This window comes from Dermacentor variabilis, unplaced genomic scaffold (genome assembly GCF_050947875.1).
Source record: "Dermacentor variabilis isolate Ectoservices unplaced genomic scaffold, ASM5094787v1 scaffold_13, whole genome shotgun sequence".
Classification (NCBI taxonomy): Eukaryota; Metazoa; Arthropoda; class Arachnida; order Ixodida; family Ixodidae; genus Dermacentor; species Dermacentor variabilis.
Window position 1 is genome coordinate 26,905,729 of NW_027460291.1, and position 27,087 is coordinate 26,932,815.

Here is a 27,087-nt window from a genome sequence, read left to right on the forward strand (position 1 = left end):
GCAATCGGACCTGTATAACCGTTCTTAAGAAGGTGTCATTTTGATCACGAATTAAAAAAAAGCGTGATACCACTTGACGCAAATACAAATGAACCAGTCCAAGGCCTCCACTCTTCACTGAAAGAAACAGGTTTGTTCTCCTCGTTTTTTCCCAGGTCGAAGTCCAAAGAAAGACGGCAAATATACGATGCAATTTTTGAACAGAGGTCCGCGAAGCACACAGCACATTCATGAGGTACCATATTTTTGAAATGAGAAAAACATTGCAGACAAAGGCACGTGAGAAAATTGACAGATTCCTTCCTTGCCACGCTCCCGCTTTCTTTCTCGCCCTTGACATCTGTTCGTTCCAAAGTGGACTGGGATCGCGATAACATTCTAGGGGGCACATCAAGGTATCGCGTTGGAAAGGGAGACCATTGCAGCCGTGAGAAAAATTGCGGTGTAATGTCACATTCCCCGTGCCAAAATCCAGAACTTTTTTCCCAGTTTACTTGACATCCAGTCTGGTTACAAAACCTTTCCAGAATGTTTGTAACTTCACAAATGCTTTCTCTGTTCGTGCAAAATACCGCGATGTCGGCCGCATACGCAAGAAGTTTCACCTGAGCAGATTGCAGCTTGAAACCTGTGACGTAATCACTGTTGATAATGGCCAGACATAAAGGTTCTAGATACGCTGCAAAAAGCAGGGGAGAGAGGGGACAACCTTGCCTCACCGAAGAAGGCACTGTGAGGCGCTCAGTAAGGCCGCCATTAAGTATAATGCGTCTCATACAGTTTGCGTACGCCCATCTTTACTCCTTCTACTATTACGCTACCCAGGTTAGCATGCTCTAGAATGGAGATAAGAATGTCATGTGAAACGCGGCCGAACGCTTTGTCCAAGTCCAGCTGTATCATAGCTACCTGGCTTCCAAGCATGTCCACACATTACAATGCGGTTCTGGATGCATGTATATTTGTTGCAATGCTTCGACCTCTGATGCCACAAGTTTGGTGCGGCCCTACTAATTTGTCGATTACACTCTGAAGTCGCCTGGCTAGTACTTTTATGTACCCCTTCGAGTCTACATTAGTGAGGCTGATAGGTCTGTAGGAACCCACTAACATTCGTTTCTCCGGATCGTCAGGCTTGGGAATAAGTACAACGTGTGAAATACCAAAGGACAATGGTACTTTTTTACGTTCATAGGATTCTGTTATCACTTGTAACACGAACTGAGAAACATAATGTTTAAAGGTTTTATAAAAGGCAGCGTTCAGCCCATCTGGCCCCGGAGCGTTTCCAGAAAGGAAGATCATCTATTGCTTTCTCGATCTCTTCCGAAGTAACAGGCAATTCAAGACGCTCTCTTACATCATTGTCGAGTGTTGGCATTAGTCGTAGGAAATCCCCTTCGAACTCTTGCGCATACTCGCGCCTATTTCTAAAACGTTCAGCAAAGTATTCCGAAATAGCGCGCTGAATCTCACTAGGGGCGCTTGTAATGTGCCCCTCGTATCTTATTTGCCCGATTTCCTTCTGGCAAGCATACCGCTTTTCATCTGATAGCGCCCGCTTTGTAGGCACTTCACCTGCCCACAAATTATCGCTCCATGAGCGTATTATTGCTGATCTGTACCTGTCAGTGTCAATTGTTTCGATCCGACACTTCACGTCTTTTATTTCCTTACTAAAATTTCCTGGCTGATAGGTTTCCATGATAACCAAGCACTCGAGTTGTTCACGAAGTTCCTTTACTTTTTCTTTCTGTTTATACTGAAGTGTGCAACTTTTTTCTATAGCTTTAAGGTTCACTCGTTCTTTGAAACTTTCCCATTCAACGGCAAAGCAGTCCGCTTGCTCAGGTAGTACACCGTCGAGATCGCTTTTAATTTCCTTGACAAATCCTTCATCGTCTAAAATTTTCTCATTTAGTTTCCAAAGGTACCAATTAAAGCGTGATTTCCTTCCCTTCGTTCCAAAAGTCGCGCTCACAAGGCAATGATCGCTAAACGATACAGGTTTTACATCATAGGCTGTGCATAGTGGCACGAGATCAGCAGAAACATACAGCCTATCTAATCTTGCGTGACTGTCGCGTTAAAAGTGTGTGTAATCAGGCCGTGTTCCAGCCGAAAACACACTTCCAACGTCCTCCAATAAATAATCGCGCACAAGTTCAATCAACACTTCCGCGCTCTTGTCCCTCACTGCTCTACACTTCACTCGGTCAGTAGCAGCACAGACGCAGTTAAAGTCTCCCAATAGAAGCAGCACCTTGTCACAATTCAAGTACGGCTCAATGGAATGAAAAAAAAAATTTACGTTCACTTTCAACATTGCGGGCATAAACACATACAACGCGCCAGTGTAAGCTTGAAAGAGAAAAATCAACAACCAAGAGGCGGCCACTTTCACATGCAATTACAGACTTCACACTTATACCTAATGTGTTGCGAATGAAGAGAAGGCATCCATCCGATGTCCCAGCGGAGTGACACACACACACACACTTCAAAGTTGGCGTGGAAAGTGGGCACCAAGTGGTCAGCATGTTCTTGCGACTCTATCTTTGATTCTTGCACAGCTATTAGGTCAAGGTCATTATCAATAAGCTGGCGATTATGCTGACATTGCCGCCTTCATGCTCCAGGCCCTCTAACATTCAAAGTTGCTACACGCAATGGGGCTCTTAGCTCAACTACCATTCCTTTACGTAATAAAAAGGGGCGCGATCCCCATGGTGCCTACCTCTGTCGACCATGTGATTCTCCTGACTGATGTTCCGCAATGATGTTCGGGGGGTCTGTCCGGCCACCCAAAGGGTTGTCTGGTGTTTGTCTCGAAGTGGTCTGAGGCTCTTCCTCGTCGCATCCTCCACCTTGCATGCGTGCAAACTCGAAATGTCAGGCATGAACACTGTGTCGGTCGACACACAACCGGCGCTGAAATTCCACAGAACACAGAAAAAAAAATTACGGAGGCGGTTTAGCCGCCTTCCGTGACTCGGCTGCGGCTTCAACGACGAACGTCGACTTCCTGTCGTTTTTGGAGACGGCTCCCCACTGCTACTACCACCAGGCTGCGGGTTCTCTCCGGCGCTCTCTTCGCGGGACCGTTTTTCAGCGATTAGGGCAGCCGCTTCATCGTCGGCGTCCATGGCGTCGGCAATGCGAGGCTCCACGCAGTCCGGGGTTTTCAGCGAAACTTTCGTATCGGCCACCGTACTGTGACCGCTGTCGCTTTCGGGGCCACGCTGCGCTAGCTGAGACGCCACTACTGCAGGAGACGTCAATGTTGTCGTTGTCTTCTGCTTAACCAGACGCGTAAACGAAGGCCCATGTTTCGTCCCCGTTTTCGCAGTTGTCCTCGCTGCCTCTTCTGCGTCCGCCTCATCCATCAAATGCTCCGAGGCATTTTCACTGGTTCCAGGGCCGGCGATGCTCGCATAAGTACGGGGGCACTCACCGTCTTCGTGACCGAAACGTCGACAAGCTCCACATCGCCGTACCATACACTCCCGACGAATGTGTCCCGTACCTCGGCAGCGAAGACATAACGGGGGCCTTCCAGGCACAACGCCGAACGCCAACTCACCCCCAACGTTAAGCTGGTGCGGCAAGTCGTCCACTTTAACGCCAGCTTTCAATTTCAGCGTGACCATCCTGCTCGTTGAGCCTTTCTCTGACACGCCGTGCACGCGCCAGCGCTCCCGCGCCACCTCGGATACCTTTCCATACGGTGCAAGTGCGACACGCACGTCCTCGTCCGGCACGGTGTGAAACAGCCAATGGAGCTTGAGACGTACGTGCTGGTTCGCCGGGTCAATATCCAAGCAGCGGCGTTCTTTGACGCGCAGCTCACCGGCGCCTGCAATCTTCTTAACAGCATCCGCATCCTTCAGCGTGATGGCCCAGATATGGCTCATCCGATACGCCCCAGGGCGATAACATCCGAGAGCAGGGACTGCCTAGCCAACGCATCTCGAAAATCTTCCACCCGGTACGGGCGGGCCCTGATATTATGGCTATGTAGTAACTTTAAACATCATCATCATCAGCCTGGTTGCGCCCACTGCAGAGCAAAGGCCTCTCCCATGCTTCTCCAACAACCCCGGTCATGTACTAATTGTGGCCATGCCGCCCCTGCAAACTTCTTAATCTCATCCGCCCACCTAACTTTCTGCCGCCCCCTGCTACGCTTCCCTTCCCTTGAGATCCAGTCCGTAACCCTTAATGACCATCGGTTATCTTCCCTCCTCATTACATGTCCTGCCCATGCCCATTTCTTTTTCTTGATTTAAACTAAGATGTCATTAAGTCGCGTTTGTTCCCTCACCCAATCTGCTATTTTCTTATCCCTTAACGTTACACCTATCATTCTTCTTTCCATAGCTCGTTGTGTCGTCCTCAATTTGAGTAGAACCCTTTTCGTAAGCCTCCAGGTTTCTGCCCCGTAGGTTAGTACTGGTAAGACACACATATTATATACTTTTCTCTTGAGGGATAATGACAACCTGCTGTTCATGATTTGGGAATGCCTGCCAAACGCACTCCAGCCCATTCTTATTCTTCTGATTATTTCCGTCTCATGATCCGGATCCGCCGTCACTACCTGCCCTAAGTAGATGTATTCCCTTACGACTTCCAGTGCCTCGCTGCCTATTGTAAATTGCTGTTCTCTCCCGAGACTGTTAAGCATTACTTTAGTTTTCTGCAGATTAATTTTTAGACCCACTCTTCTGCTTTGCCTCTCCAGGTCAGTGAGCATGCATTGCAATTGGTCCCCAGAGTTACTAAGCAAGGCAATATAATCAGCGAATCGCAAGTTACTAAGGTATTCTCCATTAACTTTTATCTCCAATTCTTCCCAATCCAGGTCTCTGAATACCTCCTGTAAACACGCTGTGAATAGCATTGGAGATATCGTATCTCCCTGCCTGACGCCTTTCTTTATTGGGATTTTGTTGCTTGCTTTATGGAGGACTACGGTGGCTGTGGAGCCGCTATAGATATCTTCCAGTATTTTTACATATGGCTCATCTACACCCTGATTTCGTAATGCCTCCATGACTGCTGAGGTTTGATTCAGTCGTTTGATTCAGTCGAAACTTTAAACAGAAAGGTTCCAAATAAAGTGCAAAGAGAAAGGCCGAGGTCGGACAGCCTTGCTTTATGCTAAACATTACTGCAATCCACCTGCTCAGATTGGTGTTAATAATTAGGTTTCTGGTACAACCATCATACATCAATTTCACCCCGTGCAAAATGACTGATCCGACATTAGCACTATCGAGAAACATAAACAGGATCTGGTGTGACACCCTGTCAAAACCTTCGGCCAAATCTAGTTGTTGCATAGCTACATGATCTACCATCGCATCGCAACATTCAAGTATGCTACGCGCTATATGTATATTTGTGAATACAGTCCTGCCTTTTATACCACATGTCTGATGTGTGCCTACTAGGGATTTCGCTACACTCTGAAGCCGATGCGTGAGCACCTTCAGAAATACTTTATGATCAATATTTGCTAAGCTTCTTGGCCGGTAGGCCTCTATGGATTGAAGTTTGATGTGGTCTGTTGATTTAGGTATCAGTACTACATGTGTCTGCCGGAAAGAAGTAGGCGTCCATTTTTGTTCGTAACACTTGGTTATGACGCGGTGCAGAGCCTCATCCACTTCAAGCTTGAAAATTTTATATATCGCTGCCTCAAGTCCGTCCAGTCCAGGCGGTTTCCTTGCACTAAGACCATTTATAGCCTTTTCAATTTCTGTTACAGAAATCCGCCTCTCAAGGGCATCCTTAAGTTCTCCACCAATTTTCGGCATCAGAGGTAAATATCCACTCTTAAACGCAGGGATATCGCTTGTCCTCTTGCTTAGCAGCGTGCTATAGTAGTCGACGAATGCGCGTTCTATGATTTCCCTGTCATTTGTAGGCTGCCCTTGACAAACGATTTCTTTTTCTTCCTTGGTAATAGCGTACCTCTTGTCTTCACTTAAAGCTCGCTTGGTGGGCATTTCACCCAGCCATACACGTTCAGCGCGTGCTCTTAAAACCGCGCCACGATATCTCTCTTCATCAATCACTTCAAGTTTCGCTTTAAGTTATTTGATATCGTGTGCAAATATACCAGCCACGCCGCTTTCCATGTTCAACAGGTATGCTAATGGCATTGCAGTTTCTATTCTTCTGGCTTTTGTTTTTGCCGCAACATGCACGCTCTCTCCAAAGCAATTCTTTTCGCTTCGGTTTTGAGGATCTCCCAAGCTTCTACAACATTTTTTGTTGTAGAACACACCGCAAGAAAGACCTCAGATACACAAGATATTGTTGACGTTCTCGAGCATTGTCAGGGGCGTATACAGAAACCGCCCGCCACAGAAATCCACAAAAAGAGAAAATCGCAAATAAGCAAACGCCCCCCCCCTCACATGAAGTAACTTGTTGCTCTGTTATCCCAATGCAATTTCTAATAAACAAAAGGCAGCCCCCAGAAGTGCCACTCGCGTGGCAAACGCATACATAGTACTTATTTCTGAAAATTTCAACCAATCGAGTGGTTTTTTTCTTCAGATTAAATTTTAGTTTTTGGACAGCCATCAAATCAATGTCATTTTCTAGTAACATGCGACTTATCTGACACTGCCTTCGCCTCTGCGACAACGCTCTGACGTTTATTGTCGCCAAACGAAGCTTACTGGTGAGGTTAATAGTGTATACCATTGGTTTAGTTATATTTACGATACGCCCCTACACAATTTTTCTTAGGAAACATATGAACTCTGGTATGCAGTGATGCTCGTTGAACATGGCCCTCCCTTTCGAGCCGACTGCTGCCAACCCACTTAGTTGCAGGCCCATTCCCGATCAAAGCTCGGGTTTTGGAAGTTCTTTCCCGGACACTACCTCCGCTAAGGCGGAGATGGCCCGTGTGGCAGCCGTCTGTCGGGCGGCACGTTGGGTTTGACCTTCGACGTCGACCGTCGTCCTGTCTGGGTTTTCTGTGCCGGTCTTTCGGTACCCGCGCCTTCGGTCTCTCGGCTGTGGTCCTCAACATCGTCGCGCAACCGCTTTCCGGCACCCTTAGCGCCGGAAGTCATGTGCATGCTCTCAGAAATGCTGACTGTCTCGTCAACCGCGGTGGTGTGGGTTGCTTGGATATTTGAAGACGCACTCTTCGCTTCAACACCACTTTCCTTGACTTGAACTTTGGCGGGTGGAAGCGCAGAATCCGGCACGTTGCCCTTATCAGTCCCCTCCGAGTTCAGCTTCTCGGTCTTCATTGCCAGAGATGTAGACTGAGCATCCGCCCCTTCAGCTGCTTCCTTAGCGCCTCTTCGGCATCCTCTTGATCCCTAAGGAGCTCCGATGTTTCTTCGCTCCTGCCTGGACCAGCAACGTTGGCGTACGTTCTCACGTACTGTGTCTCGTCGTGGCCGAAGCGACGACACAGCCCACAGCGTGGAACCCGGCACTCTCGTCTAATGTGTCCGGTGCCACGGCACAGGAGGCAGAGGGGTGCTCTGCGCGGGACAATGACGAGAGCCAGGTCTTCCGCGACAAGAAGCTGATGTGGTAGGTCGTCCGCTGTCATTTCAGTCTTGAGTTTCAGGACCACAGACCGTGTCGTGGTTCCTTTGTCGTTGCAGCCTTGTAGTTTCCACTTCTCCCTCGTCACTGTGGTCACTCTCCCGGACGGTGCCAATGCTGTTAGAACGTCTTCATAAGGAACACCGTGCAGCAGCCAAGAGAGCTTGAGCCTGACACCCTGATTGCACGGGTCAATGATCCCGTATCGATGTTCTTTAACAAGAAATGCTTCAGCGTCAAGTATCTTTTTTTTTTGCGGCTTCGTTCGAAAAAGTTACGGCCCACACATGATTCATCTAATAAGCCCCGAGGGCCATCACTTCAGGCAGCAGCATCAGTCTTGAAAGCGCGTCTCTGAAGTGCTCTACACGGTAAGGCCGCGCTTTAACTTCGCCGTGGATAAAAATAGTGTTCAAAACACTAGCACCTGAAGGAAGTTGTGGTAGAAACATCCGGTAGTCCGGAGAAGGCTTTTCCGTTGACCAGGAATCGCGGCCAAGGGCCGCTGTAACCGCTCCTGGGGAGCAAGACATTCTGCGACCCTTCACTGCGGTGGCCGGATGTGGAATCTGCCACTCTGCTGCTCCTCCATGCTATGTAAATTTGTTTATATTTGTAATAAATGAGAGTAGCTTTTTTTTAGGGCGAGAAACACGAGCGCGTAGCGCAAGAGAGCAATTCTCGGAGGGCAATTACGGCTATAAGACACCAAATTACTGCGCTGATAAGCTCTTTCTGTTAAATGCGATCAAAATAAAATAAACTAAACATGTAGCAGAGCGCGGTTTCGATCCACGGACCTCTGGGTTATGGGCTCAGCACGCTTCCACTGCGCCACTCTGCTGCTTTTTTTCTTTATTGCCTGTTTACATAATACAGAAAACAACAGAAGGATCTCAAAAACTTTTGAAATTCATCACTCATCAAACAGTGTAGCCTAATCAGGTGTTTCTGGCTGGGCTCGGTAAAGCTCTCGCATATACGCTACACGTTGAATAAAATTTTCCATTACAGGCCGAGCGTTAGTGTCGGCATGTCTTACCGACATTCGGGTTTTCCATATACTTTGGAGGCTCAGTACCATTATCATGTCGTAGGGAATGTCGCCGTTGTTCTCAACTGGTAAATATCGGATTCCATGTTTTGTAATAGGTAAGTTCTTTTTGATAGCTCGCTGAAGGATGTCCCAGTGAAATATGGGATCCCAGCATTCAATAAATACATGTTCTATTCTCTGTGGTTTTTGGAATAGTATGCATTTGACTGTCCACGGTACAATCATTCCGTTATCTTGTAGCCACATTTTTACAGGTGATGATGATGTGTATTGTTTCATGGCGCAAGGGCCAGGTTTGGCCAAAGAGCGTCATGACAAGTGGTAACGTTGACGATGTATTATGGAAGGTGTTACTTGGCTGTAAAGTGGCCTAAATATAGTCGCTGTAAAGTGCGTAAAATTTACGTGCTATAAAATTATGGCGATCACTAATGACGAATACTATGAACATTAAAATCCATCGTAAAAAATGATGCAAAATAGAAAATATATAAGATAGCAAAATTGCTTGGAGCACTGCTGCCTCGCCAGAGCCCTTGAAACACAAGGGCCTAGAGGCATGTGCTATACCAAAGAGCTATCACAGCGGCGCCCTCTGAAGAGAGGACCCGCTACGAACATGTGGGGCTAACAACATGCAGGACATCTTTCAGAAAACTTAGGACTGCGTTGGTGCCAAATAAATGTTCTGGGCCGAGTAGCATTACGGGATGAAGGGGGATGTGCTGCCGGTATGCTAGAGAAAAATGTTTCCTTCTCTCAGATTCGGCTGCCCGACACTCCAGGAGGACGTGGAGAACGGTCAGCCTCTCCCCGCATTACCGCAGATTGGAGGATCATTTTCAGTGAGCAAGAAGTTATGCGTGCCAAATTTGTGTCCTATTCTGAGGCGACAGAATAGGACATCTGTTCGCCGTGATTTGGTTACGTAGGGCCAAGAACCTAACTGTGGCTTTATCACGTGCAGTTTGTTATTTACTTCTGCGTCCCATATACGTTGCCAGTGGTTTCGCAGTTTCCTTCTTAAGAAAGGCTTCAGGTCTGTGACAGGGACCGAAGCAGCAGGATTAACTGCATGCGACGAAATTGATGTGGCCATCTGGTCCGCTAGAACGTTAGCCTCGATGCCCCTATGCCCAGGCACCCAGCATATAATCACGTGTTGGTTAGATATATATGCTTTACACAGTACGGAGTAGAGTTATATAATTTCCGGATTTTTGTGGTTACAGAATGATATCAAGGCCTTCACAACACTAAGGGAGTCTGTATATATAACTGATTTCTGGAGTTTTGATTTATTTATATGTTTTACAGCTGACAACAGTGCGTAGGCCTCAGCCGTAAAGATACTAGTTTCCGGATGCAGTACGTCGGATTCCGAGAAGGACGGACCGACGGCTGCATAGGACACCCCGTCGTCTGACTTCGATGCATCTGTGTAGAACTCCGTGCAGGAGTATTTATATTGGAGTTCCCGGAAATGCATTTGGATTTCAAACTCTGGAGCATGCTTTGTGACTTGCACGAAAGATATATCGCATTGTATCCGCTGCCACTCCCAAGGAGGTAGCAGCTTGGCTGGATGCATTAGGCGAAGCTCGAGGAGTGGGACAAGCATTTCATGACTAAGCTCCCTCACACGCAGCGAGAGAGGCTGTCTTACGGAGAGACGATTACGAAACATTGTAGCATATGCCATATCGTTAACGGTGTTAAAACAGGGATGTTCAGGATTAGAGTGGACTTTCAGAAAGTATGTTTGGCTTATGTATGTTCTCTGCAGATGAAGTGACTGCTCATTTGCTTCTGCATATAAACTTTGTATGGCACTTGTTCTGAAAGCGCCAGTGGCCAGTGGGATTCCTAGATGGTGGACTGGGTCTAGCATCTTTAGTGCGCTCGGGGCGGCAGAGTGATAAATCACGGCACCATAGTCTAATCGTGATCGAATGAGGCTTTTATATAGTTTCAATAAACACTTCCTGTCACTACTCCACGTAGTCTGGGATAGAAGTTTCATTATGTTCATTGTTTTTAGACATCTTTCTTTAAGATGTTTAATGTGGGGGACGAAAGTGCGTATGTAGTCCAGTATAAGACCTAGAAATTTGTGCTCTTTGTTTACAGGTATTTGTTGTCCACCCAGTTCTAAGCAAGGATCTGGGATCATTCCTCTCTTTCTTGTAAAAAGAACGCAAGAACTTTTTGTTAGGATTGATCTTAAATCCATTCTTGTCTGCCCACATCGACACTTTCTTCAGGGCATATTGTACCTGTCTCTCGCACACTGCTAGGTTACAGGATTTGAAAGCTATTTGTATGTCGTCCACGTAGACAGAATAAAAGATTGCCGGTGGTAATGAAGCGCGAAGTGTGTTCATCTTCACGATGAAGAGTGTGCAGCTGAGCACGCCTCCTTGGGGTACACCCGTTTCTTGCGTAAAAGGACGGGAAAGTACATTACCGACCTATACCCGGCAGGTACGACTGGACAGATAGCTATTAGGTTTAGCATATTACCATGGATGCCCATTTCTAACAAGTCTCTTAGGATTCCGTAACGCCACGTTGCATCATACGCCTTTTCCATATCGAGAAATATCGATAGGAAGAACTGTTTATGTATAAATGCGTCCCGGATATTTCCTTCAACAGGTACGAGATGATCGGTTGTGGACCACCCTTCTCGGAAGCCGCACTGATACGGATCAAGCATTTTGCTCATTTCAAGTAAATGAATGAGTCGCCGATTAATCATTTTTTTCAAATACCTTACAAAGGCAACTTGTGAGGGCGATCGGGCGGTAACATGCCACTGATGAAGGATCTTTGCCTTGTTTCGAAACAGGAACCACAATGGCTTCTTTCCATGCAGTTTGGAGGTATCCTGCAGCCCAAATGGTGTTAAAAATTGTTAGTAGTGTAACTTGGGTGTCATTGCGTAGGTTTTTGATCATTTCATACATGATTCTGTCAGATCCGGGTGCAGAGCTCTTGCATGAGCTCAAGGCAGCTTTCAACTCGGCAATACTGAAAGGGCTGTTGTATGATTCATTCTGTAGACATTTTCTTTTGAGTGGCTTACATTCTTCTATTTGTTTATATTTCGGAAAGGATTTCGAATGTTTTCAACTTCACACTCTCAAAGTGCTCCCCAAGTGAGTCTGCCTGATGTTGCAGCGTATCACCTCGTGTGTTTACCAGAGGGAGTGAATATGTTTGTCACCATCTAATTCTATTTACGCGGTTCCAGACTTTCGCCTCATCTGTCAACGAGTTGATGTGGGATAAAAACTTTTGCCAACTCTCTCTTCTGGCATGTCGGCGGGTTCTCCTGCCTTGAGACTTAACTTTCTGAAAGTTAACAAGATTCTCTGCAGTGGGCGAAGCGCGTAGCCACCCCCACGCTTTGTTTTGATTCCTACGTGCGATTCTACATTCATCGTTCCACCACGGGACATGCCTTTTGCATGCCGAGCCACTTACTTCACGTGTGCATTTAGATGCGGCATCTATAATGAAGGCTGTAAAGTAATCTACAGCAGCATCAATTTCTAACGAGGACATGTCATCCCATGATATGCTTGTTAAGGTTCGGAATTTCTCCCAGTCTGCTGTTTCAATCTTCCACCTAGGAGCCTGTGGTGGATATTCGTTTTGTTTAAGTGTTCTTAATAGTATGGTGAAGTGGTCGCTTCCGTAAGGATTGTTCGTAACTTCCCATTCGAGTTCAGGCAGTATGGACGGGGAAACTATGCTCAGATGAATTGAAGAAAAGGTGTTGTTTGCAAGACAGTAATATGTGGGTTTCTTCTTATTCAGAAGGCACGCACCAGAGGAAAAAAGGAACTGTTCAACAAGACGACCTCGCGCAACTATACGAGAGTCGCCCCACAGGGAGCTGTGCGCATTAAAATCGCCAAGAGCAGCATAAGGTTCTGGGAAATGATCTTTAAAGGATTGGAATTCATGTTTCGTTAATTTGTAATACGGGGGTATGTAAAGAGAGCTAATAGCGAAGAGTTTGTTTAGGAGAACAGCTCGAACCACCGCTGCTTCAAGGGGCGTTTGTAGCTGTAAAGATTGACAGGCTATACATTTATGAGTGACAATCGCAACACCACCCGATGATGCGACGGCATCATCGCGATCTTTGCGAAACGTAATCTACGTTCAGAGAAAGTTTGTGTGTTTGGATTTTAAGTGTTTCCTGTAAACACAGCACTTTTGGATTATGTTTGTGGATGAGTTCTTGTACATCAGCAAGGTTTCTAAGAAGACCTCTGACGTTCCATTGAATTATTTGTGTATCCATTTTTAAAGTAAATTGGTGCTGTGCATACAGAAAAGGAAGTGATACCTTAAGGTACAGAGCCCTTTCGAGGCCCTGTAATCGGGGTCTTGCCCTTTCTGGAGCGTTCGAAGGAGCCTCGCCGCTCCTTAGGCGCTTGGCGCGCCGTGAGAACAGGTGTAGTGTCCATTGCCTCTTGTGAGGCGCCGGACACATGCTCTTGCGAGGAAGAAGTTTTCTGTGCGGGGCCTGCCTCGGAAGGCAAGATCCCTGCGCCCACAAGCCCGGAGGTCCATGGGGCTCCCTGAGGGATCTGGCTGCGCCAGCTGTTGCCAGCGCTGGATGGCGCCGGGGAGGTTGGGGTAGCCTCGGCTGCGCCCACCTTCGGGGTCGATGACCCCGTCTGCTGTGTTGGCGTAGCAGCGTTAGCTGCAGCCGCCGAGGGGGCGGATGGCGTCACTGCCGCCTCACTGGGTGTGGGTCGGACAGCTGGCGGAGGCCGTTGTGGCGCTGCCCCCTGACGCGCCACTTCGGCAAATGTGTTCTTAGGCAGGTATGCCACCCGCCTACGTGCCTCCTTGAATGATATATTTTCTTTCACTTTGATCGTGACAATTTATTTTTCTTTTTTCCAAGATGGGCACTACCGCGAGTACGCGGCGTGCTCTCCATCACAGTTTACACAATGCAAACAGTTCGCGCAAGCTTCACACGTGTGTTCATGGGCACTGCATTTTGCACATGTTTGGCGGCCTCGGCAGCTCTGCGAGCTGTGGCGAAAACGTTGGCATTTGAAACATCTCAGAGGATTTGGCACATACGGTCTTACACGGAGCTTGATGTACCCGGCCTCGATTGACTCGGGCAGGACACTTGAATTGAAGGTGAGCATTAGGTGTTTGGTCGCAATTTCTTTACCATCTCGCCTCATCTTGATTCTTTTGACATTTATAACATTCTGTTCACTGAAGCCCTCCAAGAGTTCAGCCTCAGAGAGCTCCAGCAAATCATCGTCCGAGACAACGCAGCGGGTGGTATTCATCGTACGGTGCGGGGTTACTACTATTTCGGTATCCCCAAATTATACTAGTTTAGGCAGTTTCTCAAATTGTTTCTGATCGCGGAGCTCCAAGAGGAGGTCACCGCTAGCCATCCTCGACACCTTATAGCCTGGGCCAAAAACTTCGGTAAGGGACTTCGATACAAGGAATGGGGAAATTGTTCGCACTGGTTTGGCTGGTTTTTCAGAATGGATGACGTGGAAACGAGGGACAGATTCTTTTTGCCGACCATAAAATATGAATACTTCATTGGTGCGCCCTCTTTTCTGAGGGCGATCAGGGAGTGGGGGGACGGAGTTAGCCATAAAGATATGTGAGATTTCGGCAGTAACGCCAGCCACTCACCGTGGAGTCCTACAAGGGGACGCTGCAGGACCTGCGAAACACGGCCTGCAAACGCCAGCTGTACATCACCACTATAACCAAATATGAAATAACCAAGGTTAGCTATCCACACAAGGTTAACCCTTGCTGCCTGGAAAAATTGGAAGTAGAAGGAAACCAGAAGAAGACAGGAAAGGTGGAAAGTAAGGGAAAGACGAAGGTAATAGGGAGAGAGAGACAGGAAAAGGGAACTACCGATTTCCCCCGGGTGGGTCAGTCCGGGGGTGCCGTCTACGTGAAGCAGAGGCCAAAGAGGTGTGTTGCCTCCGCCGGGGGGCCTTAAAGGTACAAACACCCGGCATCGCCTCAACCCCCAGGATCGCCCTTTCCCCGGACACGGCTAAACCGCGCACGGCTACACGCGGGAGGGTCCAACCCTCGTGTGCTCGGGTACGTGGTGTCGCAACACACCAAGCGCCTGCTTACGCAGACGTCCCAGCGGGGGTTTTACAGGTAGAGTGTTTGTATGGTCTTGAAGAAAAAGGCGTGGCTCACTACCGCGTAGTACCGTGGCGTAAACCGCTGCACCATGCTGCGGGTCTCGTCATCACCATCTACTTTTGTTTCTTGCATGGCTAACATGTCAAGGTCATATTCCACCAGCAGCCTACACACTTGGCTCTGCTTTCGCTTGGCGGCCAGACCTCGAACATTTAGCGTGGCCAATCTAAGCGACGGGTTGGGAGCCATGATTATAGGTCTAGTGAAAAGATTTGGCCCGGAGCATGGTGTTTACCTTTAGCGCCTAGCACACAGCTAGAGGCCCCCGGAGCCGCCCGGTGGACCGGTACCACTGAAGAGCGGTGGCGGCTTCTTCTCGGACTTCTTGTCTGCGTTAGCGGTGTTCGGTCGTGGCTTGTAGCTGCTGCGCCTGCCCGTTGGCGTCTTCGAAGGCGACCCGTCTTCCCCACTTCCTTGGTTCGCGGCGCTGCTGTCTGAAGCCTTCTCAAGAGGCCGTTTGACCGAGGCTATTGCTGCTCATAGGGTCGTTCTGCGACGACTGGTCCTCAGCTGTCTTCATTTGCTCGCTGGCTTCGTTAGGCTGCTCTTGCTTTCTTCTTTGGTCTCTTCTGCTGGCTTTTTTTCCGCACCTTCCGTAGAGTATTCCCTGTCCGGTGGTGTCCCCACGCCCGCATCAGGTGCAAGCACACCGCCTACAGCACATGGGGTTGCCTGGTCTCCTGCCCCTTTCGCCAGGTCTTCGGCCTCGGCCGCATCCATTACCAACCTTGCTGTGTCGTTGCCTTCGGTTGGCCCAGTCATAGAGGGGTATGTACGTACAGACTGGTCCTCGGCGTGTCCAAACCGACGGCATTGCGAGCACCGGGGAACCTTGCAGTCTCATCGTACATGACCAGTGCCTTGACAGCGCAAGCACTGCGTTGGCCTGCCAGGAACGACGACTAGGGCCAGCTCACCGACGACCCTAATTTGGTGCGGGAGATCTTCCACCTTCACGCCGCTGTTGAGCTTGAGCAAGACTGAACGGGTAGTCGTCCCCTTGTCGTTGATACCCTGAACGCGCCATCGCTCTCGGGTGACTTGTACGGCTTCACCGAAAGCCGCCAATGCCGTTCTTACATCTTCATCGGCCACACCATGTATTAACCAATGAAGACGCAGCCGCACCTGCTGGTCCTGAGGGTCGACCACGATGCAGCGCCGCCCCTTTACCTTCAGCTCCTTGACTTCCAGCATCCTTTTCGTGGTGTCCGCTGTGTTCATGGTCACAGCCCAGACGTGCTTAATCTGGTAGGCCCCAGGGCAAGCACTTCCGGCAGCAATCCTGTTGGGCCAAGAGCGTCCCGGAAATCTTCTACTTTCTAGGGTCTAGCTCGCATGTCGCCGTTTAAAAAACATGGTGTTTAGCACGACGCGCCCCTTTGGCAGTGGAGGCAAAATAGTCTGATAGCCTGCGTCGTCATCGCTGTTCCACCTGTTTCCGCGGCCAACGAAGGCCGCTGTCGCCGCTCCACTGGAGCTCATAATTCTTCGTCCGTCACGCTCGGTGGCCGGAAGTAGAATGCGCCACTCTGCTGCTCCTGCATGATATGTAAATTTGTTTATATTTGCAATAAACGAGAGTAATCTTCTTTTTAGGGCGGGAAACACGAGCGTGTAGCACATAGAGCATTTCTCGGAGGGCAATTGGGGCTATAAGACACCAAATTACTGCGCTGATAAGCTCTTTCTGTTGAATGGGACCAAAAAAAATGAAGGAAACATGTAACAGAGCGTGATTTCGATCCACGGACCTCTGGGTTATGGCGCAGCACGCTTCCGCTGCGCCACTCTGCTGCTCCTGCATGCTATGTAAATTTGTTTATATTTGCAATAAACGAGAGTAATCTTTTCTTTAGGGCGAGAAACACGTGCGCGTAGCACAAGAGACCACTTCTCGGAGGGCAATTAGGGCTATAAGGCATCAAATGACTGCGCTGATAAGCTCTTTGTTTAATGGGACCAAAATAAAATACAGGTAACATGTAGCAGAGCGTGGTCTCGATCCACGGACCTCTGGGTTATGGGCCCAGCACGCTCCCGCTGCGCCACTCTGCTGCTCCTGCATGCTATGTAAATTTGTTTCTATTTGTAATAAACGAGAGTAATCTTTTTTTTTACGGCGAGAAACTCGGGCGCGTAGCACAAGAGAGCACTTCTCGGAGGGCAATTATGGCTACAAGACACCAAACTACTGCGCTGATAAGCTCTTCCCGTTAAGCGGGACCAAAATGAAGTGAAGTAAATATGTAGCAGAGCGTGGTTTCGATCTACGGACCTCCGGGTTATGGGCCTAGCACGCTTCCGCTGCACCACTCTTTTTTTTTCTTTATTGCCTGTTTGCAGCACAAACCAAGAATACATTCAAATGCTAAAACATGTCAACCACACTTTGGCTAACATTTTATATTAAAATCGCTTCAGCTTGATCAGTTCATCAAGAATAGCCACGCACTCGGGAGGCTCACTCTGGGCACGATATATTTCCCGAATATACGCGACACTTTCGATGAAGTTTATTCTCGCCGGACGGGTATCGACATCCGAGTGTCGCACTGCCATTCTCGTTTTCCACAGACTGTGGAGGCCAAGGAGCATGAACATATCGTACGGAACTCCTCCTTCGTTATCGGTTGGCAAATATCGAATACCAAGAGGTGTAATCGGTAGTTCTTTTTTAAGTGTACGTTGTAAGACATCCCAATGAAATATTGGTTCCCATCAATCGATGAAAACGTGTTCAATGGTCTCTGGCTTTTTACAAAGTAAGCAGTTTACTATCCATGGCACATATATTCCTTTTTCGTCTAACCATGTTTTTACGGGTAGCGTGTTTGTGTGTAGCTTAAAGAAAAACGTTTTTTGAGGGGGTCTAACTGGTATTTTTTTCACCCGTTTCAGTACATCATCTCCTTGGCCTCCCCAGTTTACAGACCTGTACAATGGTATTCGCAACATTGTGTCAACTAAGTCTTTATACAGTGTTTTTCTTTTCACAGAGCACAGATACTCCATGGAAAACCGCACACGCAACATACGAAGGGAATCAACCACTTCGCGCAGATATCCCCTAATACTTCCTCCCTTCACATCACTGGTCGTTACAACATATTGCGGCAGTGCTTTTCACAAACGGACTTGAATTACTGTGCGTAGAAAATCATTTCTCTGATCCCGAAAAAAAAAAAGAAAATGCGACACAATTTGTCTGATAAACAAATGCGACAGGCCTAGCCCACCACTTCGACCTGAACGAAACAAACTGGTTCTGCTTATCCTCTCCCAACTAGAAACCCATATGAATACGGCAAAAACACGATGCATTTTTTGCACACTTGAACGACACATTGATATGAATACGGCAAAAACACGATGCATTTTTTGCACACTTGAACGACACATTGATAACACTTGCTTAGTATACCACACTTTCGCTACTAAAAAGAGATTGCACAGAGAAGCGCGTCCAAACATTGACGAATATCGGCCAAGCCAACCCTTTGATTTTTCACTCATTCTATCAGCTTCATCGGACCAGTACTGTGCGGTGTCATTATAGTGCTCGAGCGGCACACCCAAGTACTTAGTTGGCGTTGTTGACCACCGGATGTTTGCAAAGTCAGCTGGTATAATGTCCCAATGACTGTGCCATATACCGATGCTCTTTTGCCAATTGATCTGGGATCCAGATTGTTCACGGTACTTCTTTACAAGACGTAAAGCTTCAAGAACGCTATCACGATCCTCGCAGAAGACTGCGATGTCATCAGCGTATGCCAGTACCTTGACTTCATAAAGCTGTAGCCGGAATCCTCGGATGTTGTCATTGCGTATCACTGCTAAACAGAAAGGCTTGAGGTACAATGCAAAAAGCAATGGACTTAGTGGACACCCTTGTCTAAGGGAAGATCTTAGTGACAGCTTCTCGCTGAGGGACTTATTAATTATAATCTGTGTCGTGCAATGGTCGTAGGCCATTTTGACGCCATCTAAGATTACTTTCCCTACGTTAACATATTCCAAAACAAGAAGAAGAGCATCGTGGGACACACGGTCAAAGGCTTTCGCCAGGTCGAGTTGCAACAAAGCAACGCGTCTAGCGAAAACGTCGCAACACTCTAGAACGTTTCGCGCTACGTGGCTGTTTGTAGTAATAGTGCGGCCTTTTATGCCGCAAGTTTGATGCGGACCGACAAAATTTGTAATGACTGTTTGGAGTCTCTTTGCCAATACCTTCATGAGTATTTTATATTCGGTGTTTGTAAGGCTAATTGGCCTGTATGCCCCAACCGATAAAAGCGCCTTGTGGTCATCTGTTTTCGGTATTAAAACCATGTGTGCACTTCTGAAAGAAGTTGGCAGTCGCTTATATTTATGTGCCTCAGAGTATACATGCTCCAACACTTGAGCAAGCCCAGGTGCAAATGCCTTATAAAAGGCGGCTCCTAAGCCATCGGGACCCGGTGATTTGCCTGCAGGAAGTTCTTCGATCGCGTGTTCTATTTCTCGGCCGCTTATCGGTTCCTCGAGACTGGCTTTTACGTCGTCATTGACGCGCGGCATAAAATTCACGAAACTTGCTTCAAATTCAGCTCCCACGTGGATTGGGACGCCGAACAACTTGCGGTAGTGTTCGGTAAAGGCCTGTTCAATGATATTCGAGTCGGAAGTAACCTCATCCCGATAATTATTCTGTCTTATTTCCTTTTTCCTAGCGCACATCTTTTCATCGGCAATGGCGCGTTTGTTCGGCGTTCCATCAACCCACAGTCTTTCCGTCCGTGCCCGAATAACTGCTACTCTATATTTTTCCGTGTCAATAGCTTCCACCGCGCTTTTAACTGTTCTGATTTCATCACTAAATTTTCCAGGTTCCGCACTGTCCATAAAAATCAGAAAATTTAGTTCCTTCTGGAGCTCATTTTCTTTCATTTTTTCATTGTGTCTAACAGTTCCTACTTCAATTGGAACCATTTTCACGCGAACCTTAAAGTCTTCCCATACTTCTGCCCAAGGTACACTCTCATTACTCAACGTGTTTTTAATTTCGTGCTTTACATCGTTCATAAATTTGTCATCACCTAGGTGTTTTTCGTTAAATTTCCAAAGTACCCAATCGAACCGCGGCTTTTTTGGCTTGGTACCGAGTGCAAACCACACTACACTGTGATCGCTAAAGGACACCCGCTTCACGACATAGTTATCACATAGAGGCACAAGATCTAACGAGATGTAAGCTCTGTCAAGTCGTGCATGGCTATCTCGTTGATAGTGTAAATTGCGCCTGCAAAGTACTGGCCAAAAGGCGACGAACGTCTTCTAGGTTGTAGTCATTTACTAAGGTGTTCAATATCACTGCACTCTTGTCCTGCGGGAATTTACGTTTAGCACGATCTCCTGCATGGCACACAAAATTAAAGTCACCAAGAAAGATGATGTGCTTGTCACAACGAAGGTACTCTTCTAGATTCGAGAAAAAACGACATCTTTCATTGATATCATTTGGCGCATACACACATATCATCCTCCATTGTGATCCATTAAAAGAAAAATCAAGAACAATAAAACGCCCACATTCGCTCACAGTAACCATATCTTCATTTATACCAATACCCCTTAGAACCAAGACAGCGCATCCACCAGACGTGCCGAGAGCGTGACATATGCATATGTTATAATATGTTCTGAAAGGTGTTACCAATTTGTCTGTTTGCTCCTCGCTTTCAACTTTCATCTCTTGTATAGCTATAATATCGAGTTCACTTTCAACGCATAGTCGGCTGAGCTGGTACTGCCTCCGTCTTGACGCGAGGCCGCGTACAGTAATAGTAGCAACTCGTATTCCCCTCTTCAAATCCATTGTTAATAAGCGGGAAAGGTAGGCATAAAAGAAAAACGTATATAATCACACGTAGCACTTCTAGGTCTACTTATAGTTTCGTCTACAAGTGCTAACGGACAGAGCAGCTGCTTCGCGACACATTGAAGTGCAGTCCATAAAATACCTTGCTTGAGCAGCAGCTGACCTCCCGGACCCTTCGGTAGCGTTGGGCTCTCGCAAGCTCGCGTCTGAGTGCCTTTGCAGGAACAAGTCCCTACGGCTACTTTGGCGTCGGCGCCGCCGTTCTTTTGTCCGGCGGGATATTCGGCGTCGCCCGTAATTACGGCCGGCGCGCTACCGCCGACTTTGGCGGCGGTTCCTCGCTGTTCGGTTTGCCAGTTTTCCCGCCGTCGCTTGTTGATGTTCGCTTGTGTGTTCGCTTCCCGACCGCCACAATAGCATTGGTAACGTCCATCGCTTCGTTGTCAGCTGATGCCATAGTCGAAGCAGCAGGCGTTTCTTTGGCCGCGATGTCTTGCTTATGAACGTCGACGGCCGAGCCCTCGCTCACAGGTCGCGTAGACGTTCCTGGCACACCCACCGCTCCGGCAGTCGTTTGCCCCTGCAGTTTCGGTGGTGGTGTCGCTGGGACCTTCGCCTCGTTGGCGCTCCCGGCAGAGGCTTCCTCGGCATCCACTTCGTCCATAAGAAGTTCAGCGCTTTCATCTGCAGCCGTCGGCCCCGTCACGTTTGCGTATGTCCTCACGCACTGCGACTCGTCATGGCCATGACGACGACAACGTGCGCAGCGAGGGACGCGGCAGTCACGCCGGATGTGCCCTGTGTTGCGGCAACGAAGGCAGAGCGGTGCTCTTCCAGGAATCACCACGAGAGCTTCCTCAACGGCTATCCGTAACAGATGAGGCACGTCGTCAGCCTCCAAGCCCTCCCTCGGCATCAGGGTGACCAGGCGCGTTGAAGAACCTTTATCCTGAAGACCATGCACCCGCCACCGCTCTCTTGCCACATCCGTGACTCGGCCGTAAGGCGCGAGGGCTTCACGAATGTCCTCGTCCGGCACGTTGTGTAACATCCAGTGCAGCTTGAGGTGCATTGCTTGATTTCCAAGGTCGACGACGATGCATGCTCTATCCTTCAGCTTCAAGCCCTTTGCCCGCAGCAGTTCTTTCACTCCGTCACTACTTTTGAAAGTCACAGCCCACACATGACTCATTCGATACGCCCCTAGGGCGACAACGTCAGACAGCAACTTCATGCTCGACAGCATGTCACGGAAGTTTCCCGCACGGTATGGCCTTGCACGCGTATCAGCATGCAAAAATAAAGTATTCGTAACAAGTCGCCCTGTTGTTTGTTGAGGCAGTAGCACCTGATAATCAGGATCCTCGTTAACAAAAAACCTAGAACCGCGGCCCTGCTGGGCCGCTGATGCCGCTCCGACGGAGCTCATGACAGCCACGTCCGTACACTACAGTGGCCGGAAGTGGAATCCCGCCACCGCAACACTCTACTGCTCCTAAATGCTATGTAAATTTGTTTATATTTGTAATAAACGAGAGTAATCTTGTTTAGGGCGAGAAACACGGGCGCGTAGCACTTCTCGGAGGGCAATTAGGGCTATAAGACACCAAATTACTGCGCTGATAAGTTCTTTCTGTTAAATGGGACCAAAATAAAATAAAGGAACATGCAGGAGAGCGTCGTTTCGATCCACGGACCTCTGGGTTATGGGCCCAGCACGCTTCCGCTGCGCCACTCTGCTGCTCCAGCGTGCAATGTAAATTTGTTTATATTTGAAATAAACGAGAGTAGTCTTTTTTTTTTCTTTTAGGGTGAGAAACACGAGCGCGGAGCACAAGAGAGCATTTCTCGGAGGGAAATTAGGGCTATAAGACACCAAATTACTGCGCTGATAAGCTCTTTCTGTTGAATGGGACTAAAATGAAGGAAACATGTAGCAGAGCGTGGTTTAGATCGACGGACCTCTGGGTTATGGGCCCAGCACGCTCCCGCTGCGCCACCCTGCTTTTTTTTCTTCATTACCTTCTTGGTACATGACACAATGAAAGACATACAGAACACTAATATCGCTTTACAAGTAGAAGATGCGAGCGATGCACTGGCCAGCTCACACCAAAGGATTAAAAGCGTTTCAGTTTGGCGAGGTCATCCATTAATGGGAGCCATGCCGGCTGTTCTTTTTGAGCCTTAAACACATCTCTTACATAAAACCCATTTTCAATAAAATACTCTCGTGCAGGGAGGATAGTTTCATCTGCATGCCTAAACGCCATTCGATTTTTTCCTAGTACTGTGTAAGCTGATAAGCATAAACATGTCCCACGGCACTTCGTCTCCGCTATCTACCGATAGAAATCTTATGCCATAAGGTGATATTGGAAGCTGCGTTCTTAAAGTTCGTTGCAAGAAGTCCCAATGAAACACAGCGTCTGTGCAGTGAAGGAACATATGATCTATAGTCTCCGGTTTTCTACAGATTAGACAGTTTGTGGACCATGGGACAAATATTCCTTTCTCTTGTAGCCATGGTTTCACGGGCAGTGTGCCAGTGTGCAGCTGAAAGAAGAATCATTTCGTTGAGGGCCGCACCGACATCTTTTTCACTGTCTTGAGTACATTCCCTTCAGAGCCAACACAGTATATGGAACGGTACAAAGGTATAGGCAACATAGTTTCAATAAGGTCTTTATAAAGTTGTTTCCTTCTAACATCAGCAAGATACTGTGCAGAAAAGCGAACTTTCTAACACTGAAAAGCGCGCACAACCTCCCAAAGAAAGCTCCGCACCCGTACGCGTTTCACAGGGCTGGATGATACAACATATTCAGGCAGTGCCTCTTTCAACCAAATTTGCATTACCGTACGCAGGAAGGCATCTTTTGACAATCTTGAAAAAAGTTGTCTAAGAAACAAATGAGCCAAGCCTAGGCCACCCTTTCTCACGGACAGAAAGAGATTTGTGTGCCTTTTCCTCTCCCAACTCGACTTCAACATGAACACTGGGAAAACTCGGTGCAATTTCTGGACGCTGGTCCGGGACATACACAGTGCCTGGAGAACATACCATACCTTGGCCCCCAGAAAGAGGTTACATACTGTGGCCCGAGCAAAAATTGAAAGATCGCGGCCACGTCATTTTTGCGTACATTCCCGTGTGCGCTCAGTTTCCGCTTCCCAATACTTTGGAGGTTCTCGATAGTGGTCTAGCGGTACTCCCAAGTATTTGACAGGTGACGTTGCCCACTGAACGCTCTCAAACATTTCAGGCCCATAATCCCATTTTCCGTGCCAGAAACCAAAACACTTTTCCCAGTTTATCACACTTCCGGAGGCTTTGCAAAATCTAGCCGCGTCCTTCACCGCTTCAGTTAGACTTTCACTATCTTCGCAAAAAATGGCGATATCATCCGTATACGCAAGTACTTTAACTTCAGTGGACAACATCGTGCAGCCACGCATTTTTCGTTTGATAATATTTTCAGGCAAAAAGGTTTGAGATACAGTGCAAACAACAATGAAGACAATGGGCCCCCTTGCCTCACGGAAGAACGAACAGCGATACTTTCACTCAGTTGCTTATTAACAACTGAGATTTGCCGTACAACCTGCATATGCCATTTTGACACCTTCCAAGAGCACTCGGCCGACATTCACGTGTTCGAGGATACAAAACAGATTATGGTGGTTGACGCGGTCAAAGGCCTTTTCCATGTCCAGTTGCAACATGGCTACACGTTTATCAAATGCATCGCCGCATTCTAATATGCTCCGTGCTACGTGAATATTTGTCGTTGACGTACGTCCTTTAATCCCGCACGTTTGGTGCTGGCCTACGATAGCTTTTATTACGTTCTGCAACCTTCTGCCCAGAGCCTTCATGAATATCTTATAGTCGACATTCGTGAGACTTTTGGGCCGATACCCTCTGACTGACAACCTCTTAACCGGGCCTTCACTCTTCGGAACTAGGACGATGTGACTTATTCGGAAGGATGGTGGCATCACCTGCTTTTCGTATGTTTCTTGAATTACGCTGTGTAGAATATGTGCCATATCAGATTTAAACGCTTTGTAAAAAGCTGCGCCCAGCCCGTCGGGACCAGGTGATTTGCCAGAGCTTAACTTGTCGATTGCGCTCTTTACTTCCGCAGCGCTAATCTATACCTCGAGCCCCAGCTTGAATTCATCCTCTAAGATAGGCATCAGTGCCAAAAACTCCGCCGCGAGGCCTTCTTCAACACGTGACTCGTGACCTAGTAGTCCTTCGTAATAATCAACAAACGCACGTTGAATAGTGTTATAGTCACGAGCCATTTTGCCCTTGTACTCTATCGCTTTTATCTCGTTCTTTACTACATATCGTTTTTCGTCGCACAGGGGACCGCTTTGTCAGCGTCTCGCCAAACCACAACCATTCTGCACGTGCGCGTATGACCGCTCCTTTATATTTTTCTTTATCCATCAATTCTAACTTATTTTTGTTTCTTTTATTTCTTTTTCGTACTGGCCCGGCCGAGCAATTTCCAGCCTCAGCAGCAAATCTAAGCGGCTCTGAAATTCTTTTTCGTCTGTCTTGTCGCTTTGGCGCAGCGCGCTCGCTCTTTCTATAGCGATCATTATTATTTCTTCTTTAATATGTTCCCATTTTCCAATAATATCCCTCTGATCACCAGTTTGCAAACAGTCCATATTTCTTTTACTTAAACACAAAACGTTCATCCTCAAGAAGCCTTACGTTAAATTTCTATAGTTCCCAGTTGAACTTCCACCTTTTGGTCTTCGTTCCTGTTGTAAACATTACCATGCAATGATCGCTGAACGCAACGTTTTTAATCAAGTAGTCACTGCACATTGGGACCAGGCCAGCATACGCATAAACCCTGTCAAGTCTCGCATGACTTGCTTGTTGGAAATGTGTGAACTGCAGACGGGCACCTTCTGACAGAGCACTCCCGACGTCTTCCAAATTGTGCTCTAGGACAATTGCATTAAAAAGTAACGAGCTCTGGTTTCGAATGGTCGCGTTACTAACTCTGTCTTCGAGCATGCGTACACAGTTGAAGTCACCCATCAGAATAATGTATCTAGGACACTTCAGATAGGGCTGGACCATTTCGAAGAAAGCTTTGCGCTCATTTTCCTTGTATAGGGCATACACACACATTACGCGCCACTGTAAATCAAGATACGAAAAATCACACACCAGAAAACGCCCAGTGTTGAAAACTGTAACAGATTCTTCAATAACACCTAAAGAATTTCGAATTAAAATGGCACACCCTCCCGACGTACCAACAGAATGACACACGCATACATTGTAACGGCTTCTAAAAGGCTCAAGCATGCGGTTCGTCTGAGCTTCCCTTCCCACCTTGGTCTCTTGCCCTGCCACTACGTCAACATCGTTCTCAAGCAGGAGGCGACTTATTTGATATTGATGCCGCCTCGCTGCCAGTCCCCTAACATTAAACGTGGCAAATTTAAGTGCTGATTCTATTCTGCCTGTCATGTGCGCGACAAATTAAATAGGCCGAGCGGCTTCGTGCTCACCTTCCGCCTTATTACACCGAGAAGTGAAGCTCAGCAATTTTCCCTTCTCAAGAGTTCTCGAGCCCACACAAGAGGAGTGCTCGCTTTCTGCAGCAGGCTGGCGCAGCGTCGGCGCGCTGGTCGTCGTAGTCCCGTTGTGTGGGTCGCCTGTCGTCCCTTTCAAGCCAGAAGGGAGCAATGGTTGCTACGTCGGTGTAGTCTTGACCGGCTTTTGGTCCGGCGGGATGTTGGGCTTCGGGTGAAACGTCGGCCGGCGCTGCCCTCCCCATTAGGGGGTGGTTCGTCGATGCTCGCAGAAGGATGCTGAACCTCTTCTACACAGGCCTTGTCGTGTATCCTCTTTGCTGGAGCACTACTCATGCTTGGTTGGACGACGTCCATGCCTTCTCTCTCCTCTTGAGCTTTTCCATGTGCAGCTTCCGTAGCAGTACTTGTGCTTAGTTCAGCTGCATCAATCTTCGAGGCTACAACAGCCTGCTTCGACCCAGTGGTCTGGTCTTCAGTCTGTGTCGCTGCCACGTCCCCCTTGACGTCGTTAGGCGCTGCCTGCGGCGTATTCTTTTTGCAGTTCTCGCTGCCTCCTCAGATTCGTTCGCATCCATGAGAAGTTCGGAGTCGTCTTCTCCTCTCATGTGCCCTGTGACATTTGCGTACGTTTTGACGCACTGCGATTGGTCATGGCCGATGCGACGGCACTGACTGCAACGGGGAACTTTGCATTCACGTCGGACGTATCCTGAGGTATGGCACCTTAGGCAAAGCGGGGCTCTTCCAGAAACCACAACGAGGG

The 27,087-nt window shown here is 48.0% G+C and overlaps 1 non-coding gene across 1 annotated transcript; it reads right to left on the bottom strand.

Moving 5' to 3' along the window:
* Positions 1-16,870: 16,870 nt before the first annotated feature.
* TRNAM-CAU (transfer RNA methionine (anticodon CAU)) lies at positions 16,871-16,942 on the bottom strand. Its single transcript has one exon. It is a non-coding gene; the product is annotated as a tRNA-Met (tRNA).
* Between the last annotated feature and the right edge of the window lie 10,145 nt (positions 16,943-27,087).